Genomic DNA, 17,757 nt, shown 5'->3' on the forward strand with positions numbered 1-17,757 from the left:
CTTCATTTTTCTTTTTTTCCTTCTCTTGTTTCTTGCCTTTTCTTTGCCTGTTTATTTTCTACCTATTCTGTTACTCTCTATTGTTGTTGTTGTTGTTGTCGTTGTTGTTGTTGTTGCCCTTTCTTCTTTTTTCCTTCTTTTCCTTTTTTCTTTTCTTCTTTGTCTTACTTTCGTTTGTCGTTGTTTTTCTTCGTCTTCAGCTTCCCTTTTCCTGTTTCTCTTTTTAGGTTTTCTTATCATCTTCTTCTAAAACGTTCTCTTCGTCTTTTCTTCTTCTATATCTGCTTCTCCTTTTGTTTTATTTTCTTCATCTTTTTCTCATGTATTTTTCTTTTTCTTCTAATGTTCGACCCATTATTTGCTTCTCATATATTTTCTTCTATTTTTCTATTTCTTCTTTTTCTTCTGTCTTCTTTACTTCTCATATATTTTTCTTCTTTTCCTTAATTAATCTTATACTTTAATAACATATTTATTTCCTCCTCTTCTTACAGTCATTATTATTATAATTATCTTTTCTATTATTATTATTATTATTTTTATTATTTATATTATTATTATTATTATTATTATTATTATTATTATTATTATTATTATTATTATTATTATTAATACTACTACTACTACTGCTTCTACTACTACTACTACTATTAATACTACTACTACTACTACTTTTACTACTGCTACTACGATTCCATTACTACTAATTCCTACTTACTACTACTACTACGGCTGCTACTCCTCCTCCTCCTCCTACTACTACCATTACTACTACTACTACTCTACTACTACTACTACTGGCTACTACTTTTACTTTCACTACTACGGTTGCTATTCCTCCTCCTCCTCCTCCTTCCTACTACTACTAACTACTACTACTACTACTACTTACTACTACTACTACGGTTGCTACTCCTCCTCCTCCTCCTCCCTCTCTTCTCTCCTACTCCTCCTCCTACTCCTAACTACTACGCACTACTACTACTACGGCTGCTACTCCTCCCTCCTCCTCCTCCTCCTCTTTCCTACCTCCTCCTCCTACTACTGGCTAACAACTTACTACTACTACTACTACTACTACTACTACTACTACTATTACTGATACCTCCTCCTCCCTCCTCCTCCTCCTCTTCCTACTCCTCCTCCTCCTACTACTACCACTACTACTACTACGGCTGCTACTCCTCCTCCTCCTCCTCCTCCTCCTCCTACTTTTCCTACTCCCTCCATTACTCCTACTACTACTACACGCCACTAATGCCATTACTACTACTACTACTACTCTTCCTACTACTACTACTACTACTACTTACTACGGCTAAGCACTCCTCGCTCCTCCTCCCTCCTCCTCCTCTTCCTACTCCTCCTCCTCCTCCTCCTCCTCTTCCCTCTCCTCCTCCTTTTCCTCCTCTGCTTCTTCTTCTCCTCCTTCTTCTTCTTCTTCTTCTTCTTCTTCTTCTTCTTCTTCTTCTTCTTCTTCTGCTTCCACCTCCGCTGGCTGCTCATCCATTTCCTCGTCCCCTGTCTCCTCCTCCACTCCTCCTCCTCTACTTCTTTCTACGCCTTCTTCATCTTCTTTTCCTCTTCATTCTTCCTCCTCCTCCTCCTCCTCCTCCTCCCCCCTTCCCCTCCTTCCTCCTCTTTCCTCCTCATCCTCCTCCTCCTCATCATCATCATCATCATCATCATCTCCTTCTTCTTCTTCTTCTCCTGCTTCTTCCTTCTTCTTCTTCTTCCTCTCTTCACCTCCTCCTTTCTTCCTCCTCCTCCTCCTCCTCCCCCTAGCTTGCAGGTGAGACGGAAGACTATCTCCCAGCCGTCTCCTCAGAAGATTAGATCACACTAACGGATCAAGAATCAACACCGTTAACATAAACTGTGGTGACAGCATTGTTAGAGAACAAATTGACTGAGCCTGTAGACGAAGTATCAAGAACAGAAGACGCTACTGTATTCCCTGGTGCAAAACTACAAGATATAAAAAGAAGGACCTGTCTCAGACTGCACGAGCAGACACACTTTGTTTCCGTACGCTGGCACGAACACCAACGTTCAAACAATGTCTCACGAGGAATGAGGCCATCTACCGACGAGTAATCCGCCGCTTCAAGGAAAAGCCGGTTGCCTCATTGTCTCCGGGATTCTTCCGAGAATCAACGCCTTCACAGGCTTGCCAGAAAGGCGTCGAACATCAACAACAGATTGAAGCACCTCTGCCAGAACGAGGAAGCTCGTCTGCAAGTCAGTGGACTATTTCTATGATATCCCTGACCTTTTTTCCGTCCTGACGGTCTTCACTTCAATGCGATTGGTCAGCACGGTTTGCAGTAGGTTGCTGAACGGTGAGGTACTTTTGCATTCAAAACCTGAACGCGGGAGGGCACCCGTAAAGTATCGTAAACAACCAACCAGTAGGGACTGCCTATTACACACCAAGGCCCCTGAACAGTGAACACAAGCAGACACCAGAACTACTGTGCCGCAAGCATTGAAGTCAAGAAGGACATTTCTGTCATCTATACACCAACTGCGCGTGAGACTTAATACCCAAACAGGATGATTACTTGGCCTATGTTGACGTAGAAAGGTCCGGACGATTGCCATCACCGAAAGCAGCTGGGCCACCTCTGACCACCTAAATGACCAATTCCTCAATTCCGGGACAAGGAGTCGGCAAAAACAGACTTCACAGTGAAAGGAGGTGTATCTGTTACGTCAAGAACAAATACCCTGCCGTGGGGAAATAACCAAAGAAGACTCAGAGAAATATGACACTGTACCATGTTGGTTACTGGAGACTAAAGTACACAACAAAATAACGATTGGAACCGTTTTACAGACCTCCAAAGCTTAATGAAGCAGCGGACGACGAAGCGCTGTACGAGGAAATTCACACCATAACACCGATTTACAAACAGTCAGTCATTATCGGGGACTTTAACTGTTCCAACATTGACTGACCACGATGGATTGGAGATCGGGAGGGTAACAGATTGTTCGAAATGTTGGGGGACAATTTTTCTTACTCAGATTGTTTACCCAACCGACGAGGAAAATAACTTTATTAGACTCTAGTACTCGTGAGTGATTCAGATCTCACACGTGAATGTCAAGTCGGCGAAAAACTGGATGGTTGCGACCATCACCTAATTCATCTCAAAAATCAGAAAACAGACCATGAACTCACCGAAAACATGTCCAAGATTCCCCAGACTACAAAAAGCCGAATTTTAACTTCTGCTCGTGAGCTGCTAACCCCAGACAACTTGGAACCGCCGCCATGAACCTCTACTCCGGTGGACGGCGCGTCAGAACGGCTTTAGAACAAACTCCTGGAGGTAGAAGAACGACTGTTCCGCATGAAGACAAGGAGAACAAATAATGCCACAAGCACACCATGGATAGCTACTACCCAAGTTCGATTTAAGGGCGATTAATTGAAGAAGAGAAAATACAACTTGCTAAAGGAAACAGCACTGACGAGGCATCGCATGAACAGTACCATCAAAGCCTCAGAGCTTGCAGAACTGCTCACATTCTGCCAGAGTAAACGTGACTATGAAAGCAAATTGCACATGATAGCCAAGTCAGCGAAAAGTTCTTTTCACGTATATAAGAACCAAAAGAAGACAAAAACGATATCAGGGTCCCTAAAAAGATGAAAGTGATTACTAACACAGGACAGTGAACAAATGTATCGAAATCCTAAACAGGAACTTCGCGTCTGTGTTCACTGCGGTCGAATGCCAGTCCGTACACCTGAGAGAGCCCTTCCCCACCGTGGTAGAATCACTTCCCTCAGAAATTGGTACAATCGATTGAACGGGATGTGAAAAAGTACCTAGACAAACTCGGAGACAAACAAGTCTACCGGACCCGACGACTTGTCACCAGAGCTGCTCAGGAACTCCAAGCAGCAAATCCTCAAACCACTCACCGCCATCTACAATCTGTCACTACAGCAAAACAAAGTCCCGGAAAAGACTCAAGTCAGCGAACGTAACTGATCTACAAAAAGGGAGAGCAAAGTGTGGCCCCTAAAACTACAGACCAAAATCAGCTTTGACCTCCAGTGGCGGGAAAAATCCTCGAAGATCATCAGAGACAAAACTCGTTACAGGAGTTCCTTGAAGAACAACAACATCATTTCCGATGCTCAGCACGGTTTCAGGAACAAACGCTCATGCTTAACTTAATTTATTGAACTTCTTCCAAGTATCTATGAAAACTGGGATAATCATATCCCCAGTGATGTTATATATCTAGACTTTCAGAAAGCCTTTGACAAAGTTTCCCATGAAAGACTCCTCAAGAAATCCTTAAGTCGGCAGGATTAGGCGACGATCTGACAGCGTGGATCAAAGACTCAGGCTCACGCTGAAAAGAAAACAAACGAGTTGTACTCAACGGACAGGCTCTCAGTGGCTCCTGGTCACAAGTGGAGTACCACAGAGGTCAGTGCTGGGACCCATGCTTTCTATCATATATCAACGACCTAGAACTAGGATTAAAATCCAATCTTTCAAAATTTGCCCGAACGATTACACAAAGGTGGGGTGGGAAGGCCCTCACGATTTGGCAGCAGACTGCTGAAATTATCCAGAGAGAGACCTGGACCAGATCACTCCGGTGGTCAGAAAAATGGCAGATGTCCATTCAACACTACCAAATGTAAAGTAATGCATATCGGATCCAGAACAGCAACCACATATACCACATAAGGGTGGCGAACCACTACATGTTGTGCAAGAGAAGAACCTCAGGTCACCATCAGCAGTGATTTGAACAAACAAAACACACAGAAGATCCACCTGTAAGAAAGCCAATACAATGCTTGGAGGTTCATATCGAGGAACTTCGAATACAAGACGCCAGGAGTTATGTTATCCTTGTATAATTCGCTGGTAAGGCCCCACCTACTCTGAATACGCCGTGCAATTCTGGTCTCCTAATTACAGGAGAAGACATTGAATTACTTGAGAGAGTACAGCGCCGCGCCACCGAAGATGATACTGTATCACTGAGGACGAAACCCTATGAAGAACGTGACTCGAGGCGACTCCAACCCTCTTCACGTTGGAAAAAGAGACGACTGCGGGAGACTGTGATACACAAGTCTTCAAAGTACCTGAACAAGCTCAGCACGTTGATCACTCAAAACCTTCTTTTCACGCTGCATTTAACTAATTCCAGAACAAGAAACAAGCTCGGAAAAACACCTGCTAGCAAGCGATGCACAGCTTACCGACATCTAACAGGAGTTATTTGCTCGAATAGAGGTTGTTAACGTTACTGGAACAGCCTTCCTGCAGAAGTGTGGTTAGCGCAGAGACCATCAACTCCTTCAAGAAACGCATTGATCGCCACTTAGCTGCAAATAGGAATGAACCGAACGTTCCCCAAAGAGAAGGGCCACAAGGTGCTTTAATCTCCGCTGCAAGAAGCCACCTTGTGGCAAACGGATTGATTAAATCACTGAACGCAGGCAGCCTAATAAAGAGCCAACAGGCTTTCTGCTGCCTGCTAGTCCATGTTTTCCATGTTTCCTCCTCCCACTACTACTACTACTACTACATCTACTACTACCACTACTTCTAATGTTACTACTACTACTACTACTACTACTACTACTACTACTTACTACACACACACACACACACACACACACATTAATAATAATATTATTGACACACACATAATAATAATAATACGACTACTACTACTACTAATACTACTACTACATTACTAATACCACCACTAAGTATATTATATGTTTATATTACACATTACTACTACTAATAATAATAATAATAATAATGTATTAATAATAATAATAAGATTCACATACTACTACTGCTATTATTACTACTACCACTGCTATTAATATTGCTTTATATTACTATTATTACTACTTACTACTACTACTACTACTACTACTACGCCATTTTACTACTACTTTTTACTACTTATTACTACTACAATTATTATAGACTTGCGACAATTCAATACTTTTGAATACTATTATTACTACTACTCAATATTAAGCTTTTCATTGACAATACTTTCCTTCTTTTTCTTCTCATTTTCTGAAATATTTTGCTTTTCTTCGTGTTCTTTGTTACTCTCTTTATTTTTGTCCTTCTTCTTCTTTTTCTTTCTTTCTTCTTTCTTTCTTTCTTCTACTTTTCTCTGACTTCTGCTGGAATATCTTTTTATTACACACATATTACATATATTATACATACATATTGTTGTTATTATTTACTATTTATATCATATATATTATTATTATTAATTATTATTATTATTATTATTATTATTAATATTTTCATTAGTGTTATCTTGTTCTTGTTCTTTTCTTCTTTCTTTATTCCTTCTCCTCTTTTCTTTTTCATTTTTTCTTTCTCTCCTAAAATGTTTTCTTTTTTTTCTTCATTGTTAAAACTGTTCTTCCTTGTTTCTTTTCTTTTTTCTTCTCTTTCATATTCTTCTTCTTTCTCTCTCCTCTCATTTTTCTTTCCTTCCTATATTTTCCTCTACGTTCTCTTTTTTTTCATCTTCGTTCTTCTTTTCATTCTTATTTTTCCCTGTTCTTCTTTTGCCCGTCATATTTTTTCAGTTTTTTCTTCACTTTTCAGTCTTCTCCTTCCTTTTCTTGTTGGGTATATTTTTCCTTTTTCTTACTCTTTCATTTACTAATGCTGTTGCCTATTACTTTTCTCTGTACTTCTCCTTCTTCCTCCTCTCTTCTTTCTTTTTTTTCTAATATTTTTCTTTATTTTCTTCATCTTATTTTCTTTCTTTCTTTCTTTCTTCTTCTTCTTCTTCTTTCTTCTTCTTTTTTTCTTCTTTCTTTCTATTATTATTATTATTACTACCATAACCATTAAAATTATTACTACTACCATTACTACTACTACTACTACTACTACTACCATTGTTGCTACTACTATCATTTTCACTTATTACTCTACTACTGCTACTACTACTACTACTACTACCATCATGCTTTATTTACGATTACTCCTATTATTATACATATCTTGTTTTTTCTGTTTTTTTTCTTCATCTCTGCTTTTTATTAGTTTTCTTTCTTTTCTTCTGCTTTTCTTTCTCTTTCTTTCTTTTATTCTTCTTCTCTTCTTATATAGTTCTCTTTCTGTGTTTCTTCTCCATCTTTCTTTTCTTCTCATTCTTCACTCTCTCTTCATCTTCTCTCTTCTTCTTCCCACACATATTTACATTATTATTATCACTATTATTATTATTATTATTATTATTTATTATTATTATTATTATTATTATTATTATTATTATTGTCTTCTTCTGTTCCATTCTTTTCTGTATACCGATCAATAATTTCACTACTACTACTACTTCACTACTACTACTACTTTTTTTTTTTACTACTGATGCATTCCATTCATTGAGTCAAGTGCTGTGAGTGGTATATTCTCCACATCCTTTAACAAAGAATTCACTGGTCTCTAATTCTGCCACGACTGTACGATAAACCATCTTTTATTTAATATTACAAACTTTACTAAAAATTTTACTGCTACTACTACTACTACCACTACTACTACTAATACTATCATACTACTTACTACTGCTATCACTACTTGCCACTACTACTACTACTACTACTACACACACACACACACATATACATATTATTTACATATTATTATTATTATTATTACTACTACTACTACTACTACTACTACTACTACTACTACTACTATACTACAACTACTGCAACTATTACTGCTACCACTACTACTACTACTACTACAACTACTACTACTACTGTTAGTACTACTACTACTACTACTACTACTACTACTACTGTTACCACTACTACTACTACTACTACTACTACTACTATACTACAACTACTACAACTACTACAACTATTACTACTACCACCACCACTACTACTACTACTACTACTACTACTACTACTACTACTACTACTACTACTACTACTACTACTACTGTTACTACTACTACTACTACTACTACTACTACTACTACTACTACTACTGTTACTACTACTACTACTACTACTACTACTACTACTGTTACTACTACTACTACTACTACTTCTACTACTACTACTACTATACTACTACTATACTATACTATATATTCCTCCTACTCATCCCCCCTCTGACTCCTTTATGCCTGTTATAAAGATTCTTCAAAATGATGTTTTGTATGCCCTCTCTGGCCTCAATCCTCAGAAGGCTTATGGACCTGATGGAGTGCCTCCTATAGTCCTTAAAAACTGTGCCTCCGTGCTGTCACCTGCTTATAGTCCTCTTTCATAGATCTGTCAACATCTGCCTTCTTGCTGGAAGTATGCCTTCCTTACAGCCTGTGCCTAAGAAGGGTATTTTCTAATCCACCAAACTGCCGTCCTATGGCTTCCTCTTGTCAAGTAGCTTTTGGATGTCCTTAACCGGAAGTTCAGCTGCTTCCCCTTCTGACCTTCTGTCTGATCATAGTAGGTTCCGCAGGGGCGTTCTACTGGTGATCTCTAGTGTAACTGACTCACTGATCATCCTCTCTTGAATTCGGTGAAACTTTATTGCGCTGGACATCAAAAGCTTTTTAGTATGGTCTGGCACAAATCTTTAGCACAAACTACCCTCCTGGTTTATCCTTCTCTCTGTACCTTTATCTCCAATTTCCTTTCCTGACCGTTCCTATTTCTGCCGTAGACGGTCCTGTTTTCCCAAATCTATTAACAGTGGTGTCCCACAGGTTCTGTCCTATCTCACTCCTTTTTCTATTTGTTCATTATTGAGTCTTTCAAAACAATTTTCCTCCTGTCATTCCTGCGCCGATGTTTCCACTCTGCATTACTCAACTTCTTTTAATAGAGGACCCACCCTACAGGAACTTAACGACTCAAGGCTGGAGGCTGCAGAACGCTTCAGCCTCAGACCTTACCTATTATTTTCCCGATTGGACAGAAGAGGCCACAGTGTCCTTCAACTTCCTCAAAACACAGTTTCTCCACCTATCCTCGACACAATCTTCAAACAACTTCTCGCCTATTCTTAACCGACAACACCACAGCCTCACCTTCCTCAACACTAAGCTAATGTCATCCTGCTCGCTTAACTCAAAGATCTCAACTAGGAAACTTCATCCTTCTCATCTTTAATCAACTTTCCTCGAGGCTGGGCATTTCTGTACCACCATCCATAGTTCTTCTCCCCTGCACAGTTGCTGTCCGCGCATATACAGGGGCCTTGTCCGCCTCTCGCCTTGAATTATGCATCTCATGTGTAGAAGCTCCTCCACAGCTCTTCTCCCTTCACAGCTCTTCTGGACAGAGCTGGGCTCTTCGTCTCATCAGCTCCTCCTCATACTATTCTTCTACCTCTGCATTCCATAATGCGCACTCTCTTTTCTATCTTCTATCGATATTTCACGCTGACACTCTTCTGAACTTGCTAACTGCATGCCTCCCCCTCCTCCCGCGGCCCCGACTCGACTTTCTACTCATATGCTCATCCCTATACTGTCCAAACCCTTATGCCAAGGTTAACCAGCATCTTCACTTTTTCATCCCCTCACGCTGGTAAGCTCTGTAACAATCTTCCTTCAACTGTACCATTTCTCACCTGCCTACGACTTGAACTCTTTCAAGAGGAGGTATCAACCTCTCCTCCCCGTCATTTTGATCTTAGTTTCCGGCCTCCTCTTTTGTTTTCTTTTTTGAACGGCGAGTAATGGCGAACTTTTTTTTTTATTGTTATTTCCTTCTTCTTTTTGTGCCTTGAGCTGCCTCCTTTGTTGTAAAAAAATAATACTACAACTATACCCAACAAGAACAACAACAACAACAATAACAACAACAACTACTACTACTACTACTACTACTAATAATAATAATAATAATAATAATAATAATAATAATAATAATAATAATAATAATAATAATAATAATAATAATAATAATAATAATAATAATAATAATAATAATAATAATAATAATAATAATGCTACTACTACTACTAATACTAATACTATGATTAATACAGCTCCTCCTCCTACTACTACTACTACTATTACTACTACTACTACTACTACTACTACTACTACTACTACTATTAATACATCTACTACTGCTACTACTACTACTACTACTATTACTACTACTACTCCTCCTCCTACCACTACTACTACTACTACTACTACTACTACTACTACTACTACTACTACTACTACTACTACTACTACTACTACTACTACTACTACTACTACATAAATATAAACGGGCCTCCATCTATTAGAGTTGCGTTGTGAGCGGTATATTCTCTCATATCCTTTCACAAAGTAATTCATTGGCCTCACTCCGCCAATGACTGTGGCCGACAACCATCTTTATTTAATATTACAAACTCCTACTTTACCGCCAACAACCACTACTACTACTACTACTACTACTACTACTACTACTATGAAAACGCTACAACTACTACTACAGCGAAAAATACAACCTCTACTGCTATTACTGCTACTTCTACTACTATCCTACTACTACTACTAACAATAATAATAATGAAAGTAATACCACACCTACCACGACTTTTTTGTACTTTTTTTACGACCTTTCCTCTTCTTCAAACTCTGCCTGTTTCTTTTTTTTTTTCCTTTTTGTCGTCGTCTTTTTCCTCCTCCTCCTCCTCCTCCTCTTCCTCCTTCTCCCCTTTATCTTTCTTTTTAATCTTTTCCATTTGCCTCTTCTAACTTTATTTGTTTTCCTCCCTTTTTCTTCTGCTACTTTTTTAAGTTGTAGTAGTAGTAGTAGTAGTAATGGTGGTTATGATCATGAAGCTTCTTTTTCTTTTTCCTTTTCTTCTTCTTATTATTGTAGTTCTTCTTTTATTATTATTATTATTATTATTATTATTATTATTATTATTATTATTATTATTATTATTATTATTATTAGTAGTAGTAGTAGTAGTAGTAGTAGTGGTGAAGGTTGTGACTACGGGGATTCTCTCTTGTTCTTTTCTTCTTCTTGTTCTTGTTCTTTTTCTTCTTCTTCTTCTTCTTCCACACTTTTTCTTCATTATTTTCTTCTTTACTTTTTCTTCTTTACTTTCTCCTTCTCTTTTTCTTTTTCCTCTTTTTCTTCCTCTATTTTCCTCTCCACCATTTTCTTTTACTTCTACATTCTTCTTCCTTTCATCTTCTTTTCTCCTTTTTTTCTTGTTCTTTCTCTTCTTCTTCTTCTTCTTCTTCTTCTTCTTCTTCTTCTTCTTCTTCGTCCTCTTTCTTCATCTCCTTTTTCCTGTTCTCTTTTTTCACTCTTCTTCCTCTTTTTCATCTTCTTTTATTCCTTTTTTCTTGTTCTTCTTCTGCTCTCTTTTTTTATCATCATTAAATCACCATCATCTTCCAAAGTCATCCTCCTCTATATTCTTTTCTTCTTTATTTTCTTCTTCTTCTTCTTCTTCTTCTTCTTCTTCTTCTTCTTCTTCTTCTTCTTCGTCTTCTTCTTTGTCATCTTCAATATTCACTTCTTTCTTTTGCTTCATCTTCCAAAATAAATCTTATTCATTTCTTTTTCCTCTTTTTTGCATATTATTATTCTTTGCTTCCTCCTCTTCCTAATCCTTCTTTTTCTTATTTTCTTCTTCTTCTTCCTCTAAGTTTTCTTCTTTTCTTCTTCTTTCTCTAAGTTTTCTTCTTTTCTTCTTCTTCTTCCTCTAAGTTTTCTTCTTTTTTCTTCTTTTTCTTCCTCTAAGTTTTCTTCTTTTTTCTTCTTCCTCTTTTGATCCTTTTTTTTCTTTCTTCTCTGCTACTACTCCTACTACTACTATTACTACTACTATTACTAGAACTACTATTACTAGAACTACTATTATTACTACTACTGTTACTGCTGCTGCTACTACTATTACTACTTTTACTACTACTACTGCTACTACCATATCAACTACTACTACTACTACTACTACTACTACTACTACTACTACTAATAATAATAATAATAATAATAATAATAATAATAATAATACCACTATTTCTTCTACTACAGTCGGTTTCATTTCATCTGTCCACTCGCGAGTGTGGCTGAGGCACACGTGCACTGCTGGACAAACACTGTTGTGATGAATACTCAACCTCTTCTTGCAGCCTATGTACACAAAACAACACTCACACCTTCTCATACAAATTCCAAACGTGCTGATTTTCATCACCAATATGATATACAAAGATATCAAAGACAGGCTTGTATCAAACACTCTACCGTCAGGTCATACTTGAACGGCCAATGCCTTTTAAAACCTAGCATTATTTAGCTCATTTCAGGTACATGGAAAGACCTCTGACTCTGTGAGAGCAAATAAAGGGCATTTCATTTTGTCATTGCTGGTAAATCACACAGGTAGCCTAATATTGGAAATAGCCGAGCATCACATGCAGTAATGTTCCATGCTACTTTCAATATAACCCATGTGACTGACATGCAATATATCATTAGAATATCATTTAGTTAGAATCATAGAACCAGGTGTGGCTATTTTGCCCCTAAAATGAGATAAAGCTCATTATAATGTTTAAGCCTTTTGATCGTTCGCACATGATCTGGCCTTTCTGTTTGATACAAGCTTGTTTTTAATGTTCTTGTACTGTACATTACTGGTGCGAATCGGCATTTTGTGTCTTATCTAAGAACGTGTGAGAGGTCTTTGTATAATATACAAACTCAAATATATTGCTGTTTAAATATTAGGCTGTCGCACGGACGGACATGACAATTTTCAACCAATCATGGGCTGCAACGCCCCTGTGCCACATCTCTCGAAGTTCACGCTATGTGAGTGGACAGATGGAATGAAACCCCTACTGATACTACTACTACTACTACTACTACTACTACCACCACCACTATTGCTTCTGCTGCGGCTGTTATTTTTTTTATAGTACGACTACTACTTCTTTTCTTTGTCTTCAAAACTTATCAGATTTTTTTTGTCCTCCTCCTCCAACTTCTCTTCTCCTCCTCCGCCCATTTCATCTTTGTTTTTATTTCCCTCGTATACTTTATTATGCTCCATATTTCTTTTTTTTTTTCCTTCTTCTACTGCAGATACTTCTTCTTTTTCATTATCCTTCTATTTCCATTTTTATCTCCTCTCTTCTTCTTCTTCTACTTCATCTTTTATATTACTATTATTATTATTATTATTATTATTATTATTATTATTATTATTATTATTATTATTATTATTATTATTATTATTATTATTATTACTATTATTACATTTTTTTCTTCTTCTTCACCATCATTCTTTTTATGTTGTTTTCCTCCTCCTCCTCCTCTGTTTCCTTTTCCTTCACCTCTTCCTTTACTTTCTCCTTCACCTGCTTCTTTGTCCTCTCCCCCTCCTCCTTCAAGTTCTCCTTCCCTTCCTACCCTATCTCCTCCTCCTCCTCCTCCTCCTCCTCCTCCTCCTCCTCCTTCATATTCTCTTTCTCTTCCTCCTTCTCCTCCTTTTCCTTTATCATCTTCTATTCCTCCTCTATATCCTCCTCCTCCTTCATCTTTTCTTCCTCCTCCTATTCCTCTATCTTCTCCTCCTCCTCCTCCTTCTCCACTTGTTCTTCCTTTCCCAAGCACCTTTCCGTTGGTGTTCCTCTCCTCTTCCTTCACTTACTTCCTCCTCCTTCCTTTTCCTGTATTCAACTTCTGCCTGTCTCTCTTCAGTGCTCTCTTCTTCCTTCACTTCCATATTTGCAACATCTGTAAAGGTGTTGCTACTGCTGCTACTGCTGCTACTACTACTACTACTACTACTGCTACTACTACTACTATTACAACAACTACTGCCACAACTGTTATAACTGTTACTCCTACAACTACTACAGTGTTTTTTTTTCTCTACGGCCGCCATCCATTAGAGTTGCGTTGTGAGGGGCTGTTTTCTCATATTATTTCACCAAGCATTTCTTTGGCCCCAGCCTCGCCAACGACTGTGGCCCACAACCAGTAATAATGATAATAATAGTTTTAATTACAATATGTAACAATAATAATAATAATGATGATAATAATATAAAAAATAATAATAACTACAATGTTTTAATAATAATAATTAAAAAAAGTAATAATAATAATAATAATAATAATAATAATAATAATAATAATAATAATAATAATAATAATAATAATAATAATAATAATAATAATAATAATAATAATAATAATAATAATAATAATAATAATAATAATAATAATAATAATAATAATAATAATAATAATAATAATAATAATAATAATAATAATAATAATAATAATAATAATAATAATAATAATAATAATAATAATAATAATATTAATATTAATAATAATAATAATAATAATAATAATAATAATAATAATAATAATAATAATAATAATAATAATAGCAATCACAATAATAATAAGAACACTATGATTACAATTGATATGATAATTCATAGAATCATAAAAAATAGCAATAATAAAAATATCAGTATCTCTCACATTTGAGTTGTCAGTGTGATGTTTCAAGCATTCTTTGCTGAGATTGTCGCTGCCTTCCCTCACAGGGAGTCCGAGGAATGGCTGTGGAGTTTCATCTTGTAACTTTGCATCGGGTTCGCGCCGGGCGGGTAACCTCCCCAGAGAATCCCTGACGGCCTCCCGCCCAGCAGGCCGTTGTGAATTAGCTCACCCCCTTGGCCTCTGGGTTAGCCTCCTGAAGCTTCTCCTTCTCAATAGCATCCAGGTGAGATGATTCAAGCAATTGTTCAACTGCCAACCCTACATTACACCCAACAGGTCCTTGGCACAGACTTTTGTATACTGTATATTTAACACTGCAGGTAGTCCTCACGTCACGATGGGGTTCGGGCCCGGGCGTAAGTCAAAGTGGTTGTCGGTAGAAAATTTACATTAAGAAATATTATTAAAATGTCCAGACGTAGATAGATTGGCATTCCCGTGCCTCCTGGCCTCCCCCCTATTCCCGCCGCTGTCCTCACGAGCTCGCCTCGCCCAGTCCTCCATTCAAGCATCCTTTAGCCAAGCAACGCTGTTGATTCACCCGCTGCATTTCTTGCCTGCTGTGACTGTTTCGTTCAGCCATGATTGCTGCTTCCTGTAATGGTTGCTGCAGGAATTCTGTGAGGGAGCTGTTGCCGTGACACGCCATTATGCTGGCCAACAAACAGCTGTTCTACCTACAGCGAACTATTTGAAATGTCAGCTCATTGCATGACCGAGAGTTACTATCACCATTGGCCCGGTCGTAAGCAGACCTAGAGTAGGGACTGGTTACCGCAGCGTGGGGAGAAATTGGAGTGTGAGTTCCACAAGGAACTCGGAGTGGAAAGCATTGGGCGGCGGCCCCTGTCCACCCAGCAGTGTACCAGGTATTAATCGGGGGTTGTGTCCCGTCTTCTGGGGTCTGTTCCTTTCTCCTATAATACCTTCCCCTTCTGTCTCTCTCCGGCATATGACCACAGATGTTGCGCCGACTAAACGAAACTTTCCAACTTTCCACAAGCAACTGAGGGGGAGGCGAGGGTGGCCTGGCCCAGCCCTGGAGGCATAAGGGGGGAGTCGACCTCAGTGCCTGACCTGTGAAGCCGCTCAAGGGTCATTTATCTCGCCGTCGCAATGGTGGATACCTGTCTTGTGTCAGGTGTGAGGCAGGTCAGTCTCGCCACGTCACAGTGCACCTGGATTTCCATGTCGTGGAGTGTTCATGCACATTTTTAGTTCAGCTCTGAAGCCATTAGTACTGCTACCCAAAGCTGGTGCTGACACCTGTTTAAAGGTATACTGCATCAGTAAGTGCACGGCAAACTAAAGCAATACGGTCATGATGGATAAGTCGTGGCCTGAAGGCAGTAACCAAGGCGGTGGCCGGGAGCCCTCACCCGGGTATGCGCCATACTGACGGCGAGTGAAGTGACAGTTAAGCGGCTTCACCTCTCTCCCTAGGATCCCCCTGCCTGCCCCAGCCTGATTGGGCCAATGTGGAAGAGAGTGGCGGGTAAAGGGGAGGGCAGGAAGACCGGGAACTCTGAACAAACATCCCGCTACTCTACCCACAGCGGGATGCTTGACTGTCACCTCGTTACCTAATCAAGCTTTACTAATACTGTTGGCCTGGCCGGAAGAGCGAGCGATCGTAAGTCCCATACATCGTAACTCGAGGACTACCAGTGTAGGTTTGGTGTTTTATAAATGCATGCGGCTCATGTACGCTGTGCAGGGCAGTGCCTGAACTGTGTATGTGTGTGTGTGTGTGTGTGTGTGTGTGTGTGTGTGTGTGTGTGTGTGTGTGTGTGTGTGTGTGTAAGTGTGCCGTGGTGCATCATTATGGAATGTTGACCGGCTCAAAAGGCTGTCATAACAATATCATGTTACAATATTGTGAGGTGTGCCGGGATATATATCATTTTGATTTGTTGACTGATTTACAAGGGTATCATAACAGTATTATGTTACAACATTGTGAGGTGTGCCGGGATATATATCATTTTGAATTGTTGACTGATTTACAAGGGTATCATAACAATATTATGTTACAACATTGTGAAGTGTGCCGGGATATATATCATTTTGAATTGTTGACTGATTTACAAGGGTATCATAACAATATTATGCAACAATACTGTGAACTGTGCCGGGATATACATCATTTAGAATTGTTGACTGATTTACAAGGGTATCATAACAGTATTATGCAACAATACTGTGAACTGTGTCGGGATATACATCATTTTGAATTGTTGACTGATTTACAAGGGTATCATAACAATATTATGCAACAATACTGTGAACTGAGCCGGGATATACATCATTTTGAATTGTTGACTGATTTACAAGGGTATCATAACAATATCATGCAACAATGCTGTGAAGTGTGCGGGATATATATCATTTTGAATTGTTGACTGATTTACAAGGGTATCATAACAGTATTATGCAACAATACTGTGAACTGAGCCGGGATATATATCATTTTGAATTGTTGACTGATTTACAAGGTATCATAACAGTATTATGCAACAATACTGTGAACTGTGCCGGGATATATATCATTTTGAATTGTTGACTGATTTACAAGGTATCATAACAATATCATGCAACAATGCTTTGAAGTGTGCGGTATATCATTTTGAATTGTTGACTGATTAACAAGGGCATCATAACAATATCATGCAACAATACTGTGAAGTGTGCGGGACATATATCATTTTGAATTGTTGACTGATTTAGAAGGGTATCATAACAGTATTATGCAATAATACTGTGAAGTGTGCCAGGAGATATATCATTTTGAATTGTTGACTGATTTACAAGGGTATCATAACAATATTATGCAACAATACTGTGAGGTGTGCCGGGATATATATCATTTTGAATTGTTGACTGATTTACAAGGGTATCATAACAATATTATGCAACAATACTGTGAGGTGTGCCGGGATATATTTCATTTTGAATTGTTGACTGATTTACAAGGGTATCATAACAATATTATGCAACAATACTGTGAGGTGTGCCGGGATATATATCATTTTGAATTGTTGACTGATTTACAAGGGTATCATAACAATATTATGCAACAATACTGTGAGGTGTGCCGGGATATATTTCATCTAGAATTGTTGACTGATTTACAAGGGTATCATAACAATATTATGCTACAATACTGTGAGGTGTGCCGGGATATATTTCATCTAGAA

The sequence above is a fragment of the Eriocheir sinensis genome, chromosome 32 (assembly GCF_024679095.1).
Source record: "Eriocheir sinensis breed Jianghai 21 chromosome 32, ASM2467909v1, whole genome shotgun sequence".
Classification (NCBI taxonomy): domain Eukaryota; kingdom Metazoa; phylum Arthropoda; class Malacostraca; order Decapoda; family Varunidae; genus Eriocheir; species Eriocheir sinensis.